We start from the raw sequence: 9,849 nt of genomic DNA, 5'->3' as shown, positions 1-9,849 counted from the left end.
ATAGAGCATGTTTGGGACACAGTGGATGCAAAGACTTCACCAGAGACTCTCAAATACAATCCTGATGTACTGAAACAAGCCATCTGTGACGAATGGAACTCACAACGTCAAACTGACGTCTGAGCCAGTCATCAGGAGTCAGACATATTGAGTTAAGTTACTCCAGATATTACAATAATATGTACTATGAATCAATGTTCCTGTCCATGCTTCTCTGAATTTGCTATTTAATCATCCAGGTAGTAAGTTAAATTGAGGTTTGGGTAAGTTCCTTGTTATGGTTAATTACTCATATTTATACTAATAAAACGTAAGCGTATTGGAATACTTGTTACGTGTGTATTGAGCCGGGTCCAAATAAATAAGTAAATACATATACAGACACAAACAAACAAATCAATAAATAGTCATTCTGATCTTTAAGGAGGAGTGAAAAAATAAATACAGATAATAGTATCGATTCGTTACGGTACAATCGACAGCGCGAATTTATTCGCAACTGTGCACAGAATAGAAAAAAACTGAAAATGCGCGCTCGTATGTGTGTCGGTCTGCCTGTGTCTCTAGTAATGCCTATCGCATTGCTGCGGGGTCGTCAGTCGAGGACCTTCCTGGTATAAATCTTACATGTCATGAACGACCCAAGTGAACGCGACACGGTCACCCATTTAGAGGACATCATTGATGTACTGTGTTCTGTCTCTAATGCTTACAAACATGTTGATACGGCTTAAAACGAAATCTCCCATCCTATAATCCCTTGTCAACGGGTTCAGCGCTAATGAAATAGGAATTTGTGTTCACGTTTATTGACTTTGTCGAATTCCCTTGGGCGTAGTTACATATTTTGCAGTGTATAGGGGTCACTAGGTGACTTGAATAGTTACATCAGTACATGTATCACGTATGTGATATATATTGTAATATATCCTAGGTGTGATAAGTGTGAAATATACTGTAAATGGTATTTTTATAATTACGTGTATCTAGGTTACGAGGTTACGAGGTGAACTGACTAGATATGCAAGTACCGGCCAGTTTCATGGATGTGATATAACTGTAAAATGTATTGTTTGTCATACAATGATATGTATTCTCTATCTGGTTTGTTGCAGCATTTGCTGTTTTTGATATACCGTAATATTGATGCATGTAATATACTGAAATATATACCATATATGATACATGGTACATTACACTGTGTTTTCGATTCTGTAATATCTTCTGTAAGTGATACACTGTAATAGATAATTTATGTGATACATGGTAATGAATACTATATGTGCTATTCCTCGCAATATCTACAGTAATGGACACGCTGTAATAGGGAATGTATATGATACATTGTAAGATATACTCTATGTGCTATTCTGTAATATACTATCACATACTAAAATGAATACATTTGAGTAATTTATGAGACACTTTATAAGCTACCATGTGTTCGCGAGTTTGGAATGGAGATTTATCATGTGTCCGAGTTGAATACCAAACGAGAACGAAGTTCGAGTTTGACATTTAACTCGAAAGCATAATAAATCTGCATATCAAACTTGCGAACACATAATAACGAATTTATCTCGACGACTACCCCCACGAAATACTTTAAATCTGGACTGGAAAGAATGAAACAATCAAAATGGCGGCCGATTGTGTCTATACCTTGAGAACGTACAATGTTTTGTTTTTGCATTCAGAACAAAACCTTACCGTGCAAAACGGTTCAGAACTGAAATAACGCATACAAATTAAGTTAAACAGTCTTATTTGCGTTTAAACGATCATATGCGTGACCTCGTGCAGACATGCCACCTTAGAACTGGTGCAATCAAAGGTTCGAAATCCACGTACAAACTGTTGTATACATAGTAAGGAACTCTCAAATAACACACAACAGCGTAAGCAACAGCTACTCTATTACTTGTGGGTATTCGAGGTAAGATCAGCATGAACTGTATTGGAAAGCACAAACGTCGAAGAGGACACTGGCATTCGACTACGAGAGAGGTTACTGTAGACGTGTCGATGTTCGACAGCCGGTAAACACATGGACACACGTGTAGTGATTGTGGGGATTGTTTATGGTACACTGCTATGAAAGTGGCAATGTGGCCAAGAAACGACAACATTTTTTATCGCTGACCCCTCTCGTGTGGAAGTTAACGCCGCTTGAAAATGTTCTGGCTGACTCCGGACCGGGCGAGAAAACGGGTCGTTTTGGGTTGCCAGCATCAACTTGCGTCGTCTTACGTCAGATTGTGTACTTTGTTTACAACCAATGCAAACAAGGGAGATAACTCTTGACGACATGTTGCTAGGGTCGTCGGCGGTCCAGTTTAACATACAAAAATATATACCTACAGCACGTGACCGGTTTTCACCAATGGGTAGCCGGTATTCCTGTGTAAGTCAAGATAGTGGAATATCCAATATATGTGTCACTTTGTAATAAATGCTGTATGTGATACACTGTAATTTATACTCTGTGTGATACACTGTAATTTATACTCTGTGTGATACACTGTAATTTATACTCTGTGTGATACACTGTAATTTATACTCTATGTGGTGCACTATGGGGCAGCCTGGTGGTCAGCCCGTCAGCGCCAAAGATCCAGGTTCGATTCTCCGCGTACAATGTTATGAAACCCATTTCTAGCGTCCTGCTGCCTTGATGTTTCTGGCTTTAAACAAAACCCACAATCACTCAAATTTTGTGGTGAGCGCTTATTGAATATTGCCTTGTATTCGTCAACAGTTGCTAAGACACATCCCGAGATATGTCCTTGTGTACATTATTAACGCAACATTCCACGAGGCCTTGATAACATGCCGTATGTGGTTACTTATTAAGATTTGAACAAAGGATCCAAAAATACGCGTCATTTCAAGTAGTGCAATATCATGAACACTGTGTGGAAATATGGATCTTTCGGAAACGCATGTGTTTGTTACAATGCGGAACACATTTGAAAAATACCACCACAGAAACAAAAACCTACAATATATTGGCAGACTACGCTGCATGGGTCAGACAGACCGTACGGTAAGCTACACTGCATGGATAAGCTACACAGTACGGTTAGGCTACCCTGTATGGTTGAGCTGCAATGTATGGGTAAGCTATAATGAATGGGCAAGCTGCTCAGTACCGTTAGTTTCAAAGTACGTTTCACTGTATCTATACGCTACAATTTAGTGGTAAGTTACACTGTATTTGTAAGAGACACTGTATCAATATGCTACAATTTAGTGGTAAGCGACACTATATGTGTACGATACACTGTATCTATAAGCTACAATTTCGGTTTTAAGCGACACTATATGTATAACGTACAGTGTATCTATAAGCTACAATTTAGTGTTAAGCGACACTATATGTGTAAGATACACTGTATCTATAAGCTACAATTTAGTGGTAAGCGACACTATATGTGTAAGGTACACTGTATCTATGTGCAACAATTTAGTGGTAAGCGACACTATATGTGTAAGATACACTGTATCTATAAGCTACAATTTAGTGGTAAGCGACACTATATGTGTAAGATACACTGTATCTATAAGCTACAATTTAGTGGTAAGCGACACTATATGTGTACGATACGCTATATCTATGAGCTACAATTTAGTGGTAAGCGACACTATATGTGTAAGATACACTGTATCTACAAGTTACAATTTAGTGGTAAGCGACACTATATGTGTACGATACACTGTATCTATGAGCTACAATTTAGCGGTAAGTGACACTATATGTGTAAGAAACACTGTATCTATATACTACAATTTAGTGGTAAGTGACACTATATGTGTACGATACACTGTATCTATGAGCTACAATTTAGTGGTAAGCGACACTATATGTGTAGGTACACTGTATCTATAAGCTACAATTTAGTGGTAAGCGACACTATATCTGTAAGATACACTGTACCTATAAGCTACAATTTAGTGGTAAGTGACACTATATCTGTAAGATACACTGTATCTATATGCTCAGTCACTGTTCTGTCTTCAGTGGATTATTAATTGTGGAATACACTACATGTCACTAATCTCACTTGATAAATGAACACCTTGAATTCTTTTGTGTTTCTGAAAAGCAGACTTTACACATAGCATTTATAAGAATTGTACAGATCTTGTACAGACCAAGTGCCCAGGGCATCGCAGTCCCCTGTGTGGAGATGAGCTGATCAGACTGGCTCTGATTATGTTACTATATTTGCATGTATGTAACATGTAACAATCCTTTTTTTGTAGGTTGCACCAAAGTAAAACTTCTGCATCCCGCATCCCTTGGACCACTTCATCAACGTTGAAGCTATCACTATTCAGGATCTTGTGTAGCAATGATGAAGCTTTCAAAGTTGAAACTATCCCCTTACATTATCCTGCACATTAACGTTGAAGCTACCTCTATGCATTATCCTGTACATTAACGCTGAAGCTACCTCTATATATTATCCTGTACATTAACGTTGAAGCTACCTCTACATATTATCCTGTACATCAATCAAGTATGTATATTAGCTTCAGTATGTCTTTTATGCTTTCGCTGCACTGGTGTTCCTGTCTATCTGTTTATTGGTAAAATCAGCCTGAACCACTCATCACTCATGACGTCAACCGGCCTGTCTCTCAGATGCTAAGGAGCGATGGGTCCCAATTATCTCAGCTCCAGAACGTAAGGATTTATACTTTTGAAAGCGATAACTGTATTTATGGGATTAAAAGGAATATGTGTCGACCACACTCAAAGACAAGCATATATGTTATGTTGTGTTGTGGATAAGATAAGATAAGATAAGATAAGATAAGATAAGATAAGATAAGATAAGATAAGATAAGATTATGACATTGTTTTTAACAGGTACAGAAATTGATGTCCAAGACTAGATGAGGATTGTCAAAATCCAACAGCAGAACCCACATCATTAGAGTTGGCATATGATCAAAGGTGAGACAGAAGTCACTTGAAAGTGAGTCAGTAGGTGAACACTGCTGACACTACACTAAAAAGTATTCATTGTGTCCCTTGTTGTGACAGGTACAATGACATAAGTAACAGACACCGAGCTGGCTCCCCGCTTTGCGTAAGCTCTGATTTGTTCATCTGGTTCACGTGAAGGTCAGGACTGGAATCTTACATGATGCAACCTCTGCTTCGCGTAGAGGTCACTTCTTGGGCGGAATGGGCAGGCTCGAGGACCTGGTCAGTGCAAGTCCTCCTGAAGTCGGGTGATGGTCATGACAACTATCATTCGATTGGTTTACTCATAGACAGCCGTCATATAGATAAATACTGCTCACTGAACAGTAAAACACACACACACACACACACACACACACACACACACCTCGAAAAAAGGAACAAAACCCACAGACGGCTTTAAATGATACGATATAAGTTTAAAATGATATATACTTCACATTGCTGGGTCTGTCAAACCACAAATATGTTCAACACAATATGTACTTGCCGATACCTTTGGGATACCTTCTTGGAAGATATAAATGAAGATCAGGGTTCGAAATGATCTTCAGTAACCAAGTTATTCCACAAAAGACAACTATGTATATCGTAAGAGGCGACTATCAAGATCGAGTTGTCAGGCTCACTGACTTGCTTGACAGATGTTGTCGTATCTCAGTTGCGTAAATCGATGCTCATGGTGTTGATCACTTTACTGTGTCGTCCGGACTCGATTATTTACAGACCGCCGCCATATAGCCAAACCTTTCCGACGTTAAAAAATCGATCAATCATATTTTCTTTTATCATGAGATATGTAAAAAAAAACGCTTTATTTTAATCTCTGATGCGAGCTGTTCCACCTGAAGTGATTCTATGTGCTGGTGACCTACTGCGACATGAAAGACCATTCTCTGCGACATGCACGCGGTCTGCAACAGCTGTTAACCATTACCACTTGACATAATACATAATTGTTCAAGCTCATTCTGAACAGCTGGAGCCAGAATGACATCCTAGATGTTCCAGTTGTCGGTGCAACTGTAGAATACCCGGGCCAAATTTCAACACATTGGTAGTGTAGTCGTGTGAAGAAGGGCCATCATTAAAATCAAGTGTGGATCATAATTGCATTTTTTGTTTTTGTTATGTTCATAGGAAATGTGCCGAGGAAATCCCGAAAATGTTTATGAACAGAGAAACATGTGCGAAGTTATACGATATTTGGAACACATTCTAATTGCATCAGGGTGCAACAGCTGATCGTCACAGGCAAACTAAGTGCAATGAAGTACAATTTCAATATGGTGCAAGCAAAACTGTACCTAGAAAACGAAGAGACATGATCAATACATTGAGTAAACCGACACGATATTTCTTATATGGGAATTCGTAATTTATTTTTTCTTTTAATTATTTTTTTTAAATATATATTAAAAAACCGCGAAGTATGGATAACGTGTCACGTGTAAACCGCTTGATCATACGTGCCAGGATGTGACATATGACTTTGTAGTGTAGGGCCTCAGGGTATGTAACCAAACGGAAATGTAAAAAATTAACAAACATTGGAATATTAGTGTGAACATTAAAAGTATGTCTGTTTTAATTGCCGTGCATATTCGGACTTCAGACACGCTCAAGTACATGAGCATGACTAAATTGAGAGAAGAATGCCGATTTTTCGAACTTTCTAAAAAACAAAACTGACCATAAGCATTTTGACGCAACAATTACGTCTGTACCTTGTTTACCGAATTTTACGAAATCAAAAAAAAAAAAAAAAAAAAAAAAAATAGACCCGTAAATACGCAGCCAACAAAACCAACCTTCTTCACATTTACAAGAACTCATTTGAGTGTTCAATTGTTCGAGAAGTTTGCGATTTGATCAAGTATTTATTATGCGTTCACAGCTTGTATACCTTTGAGAATGTGGATCATAAATACACCCATCACAAAATGTTTTCCCAAAAACAGAACGTACACGGAGAGCCTCCCAAAACATGCCTTGCAGCCAACACTTTATATTCTCAGTGTGATGGAACGGTGTCCTCTCACTTAACCAGATTCTGGGGAGGATTTGAGGAAATGCTGAATTGGAGACATTAGTGACATTTGCATCAAAGTGGTATTATTTTAATCCTTTTACAGGATTTCAGCAAATGCTCAATTGACATTTAGAAAGCGGTCAAATGTAACATGTGTCACATTTGGGATAACACTTTCTCAGTAAAGTACAAATTCTAGTACTTTTTGGGGGTGAATCCCGCTGAGTGGGTTAGGCGGCTGACTTTGTGTGCTGGCGATTACGTGCGTGACTCTGAGGGTGCGGATTCGAATCCCGGATGGGATTCAACCAAAAACGTACTAGAAAATTGTACTTTACTGAGAAAGAGTTATCCCAAATATACTCAATAAGTGACTTTAGTGACATAATTTTAACTAGTTCAAGATTATTTTTGCAAAAAAAACTATCATTCCCAGCACAAACATTCAGGCCTCTCGTTTCCAAATCACCAGGTGCATTCAAGAATAAGATGACATTATATTTTATCAATCTTATTTTGTCATCTTGCTCTTTGCAGACCTAAAAGTATTTTTGCGGTATGGATGTTTACATTCATGTACATCGTATGCTTAATGTTTTTATGACATTTATCAGAAACCTTTCAGAAACAAAAATATTTGAACCGAAACTTAATATGACAAGCACACACACCAACACACACTAACACACTAACACACAAACACACACACACACACACACACACACACACACACACACTAACACACACACACACACACACTAACACACTAACACACTAACACACTCACACTAACACACACACACTAACACACTAACACACACTAACACACACACTAACACAAACACTTGCAAACATATTAAATCGTGTCAAATTGTAGATATAGACTGCGGTCCATGAACAGAGGCTCACAAACTGCCTTGCTGAATACCTGGTTATATATCTCCTGGTGTCCAGGGCCAAGACGTACCGGATGCGTGTGATGTTCCAACAGAGAGACTTTAACAGGTATTCCTGGTTCCAGTTATTAAAGAGAGGCCTACACGTCGACCTACCTGGGTCTTTCAAATACAACAAATTGATAAGTAGGTAGACAACTTTGCAGGTTATTGTGTAAGCATATTTTTTCCGACCATCTGATTGGTCTAGAGGCGGTCATAGAAAAGCATATTGACTCCAATCCAGGTCCAACGAAAACCCATATTGATTTGAGTTACTGTGATGTCAAGCAATGGCTTCATTCTATTGGTTACATGTTACAGTATTGTTGACATAAAGTTATTGGTTTCTAGTTAAAATAAAATTACAAATAAAAAGTCAAAATTCTTGACTAAATGGATATGTTTTGGTTTTTAGAAGCTTTTATAGTCGATAATTTCACAATAACACAAGTACAGGCTGGAGAATTAAGTCAATATCTGTTTTTATGCATGGACCCGCGAAAACCAATATTGACCTCTGAATTTTTTTTCGTTTCTCGGTCAATATTGCTTTTCGCCAGTCCACAAAAACCAGGTATTGACTCATGATTAGTCAATTATTTGTTACGTTCAATGATTTACCGTGACAAAAGATATAAGAAATCCCCTCAGAACCAGAAAAATATAACACTGACAAGCCAAAATATTCAATGAAATGTATTGACCAAAGAGCAAGATGCAACGATTCACAATAGAGGCTTCTAGTACATTGCAACAGAATCAAATCTAAAGTAATGGGTCACAAAAATAACATCAACTCACCAAAGTCTTGGCTTTCTAAATCATTCACGGATTTCACGTAGATCTGCTAAATCTTTCACAGCTAGCTATCTTGAATGATGTTGATAATCAGACGAAGAGGCAGACAGATAGGCCGAATGATAACACAACTCCTGTATCACTCTGAGTGTAAATCCGTGTGTGTGCCGTCAACACAACAACCAGTCTTATATATACACACAGTCACTGATTCTTAAGCATCGAAGTATGGAACCTTCACAATCGGCCTCGTTAACCAAAAGTCAAAACACACCAAACGGAGGCAACTCTAAAGCGCTGCCTTAAAATGTGTGCCGCCAAAATACTATTACTGCACTCAAAACTCTAAACATTGTGACACAATAATAACTACCACTTAATCAATAATAATAAAAACAACAGTAAACGCACTCTCGTAACAAACTGTATAATATAGGTAGACAACATTGCAGGGTATTATGTAAGCATATTTTTCCGGGCTACCTGATTGGTCTAGTGGCGGTCAGCTGACCGTGGACAGAAAAGCAGAAAATATTGAATTTCGCGGGTCCACCAAAACAGGTATTGGCCAGTTTATAATTGTATATTATTGACACCACCACAATTATGTTTTTTTTAAAAAACAGAAGGTATTCAAATGTTTTTTCACGTCCTGTTATCCCGGGTCAGGACGTACCGAACGATTGGGATGTCGAGACTACGTTCTAGACACTCATTTTCTTGCAGAAACATTGAAATTTAGACAAAAAAACACCACATTTATACCAATCGTTTAAATTAACAAAACGATTAAAAACGCGTTTTCAGACTGCAGACTGTCAATATTGACTGAGTAGGATTTACGCCGCTCTCCAGCACTATTCCATCAATATCACGATAGGAAGATGGCGTGTGAAGAAATATCAGGGAAATATTCAAGTTGGTATCCTTACTTGTCTGAAAGAAGGGACTTTACTTTTAAGATCAAAGTCAGCTTGGGGCTGATAAAAAGACTTGTCAAATCATTTTGGGGCGGTAGGGTGGTTAAAGTGTTTGGAAATGCCTATGACCCGGATTCGATTCCCCTCAATGGTACAAAGTGTGAA

This window comes from Haliotis asinina, chromosome 1 (genome assembly GCF_037392515.1).
Source record: "Haliotis asinina isolate JCU_RB_2024 chromosome 1, JCU_Hal_asi_v2, whole genome shotgun sequence".
NCBI classification, from domain to species: Eukaryota; Metazoa; Mollusca; class Gastropoda; order Lepetellida; family Haliotidae; genus Haliotis; species Haliotis asinina.
Note: the sequence above shows the minus strand (reverse complement) of the source record.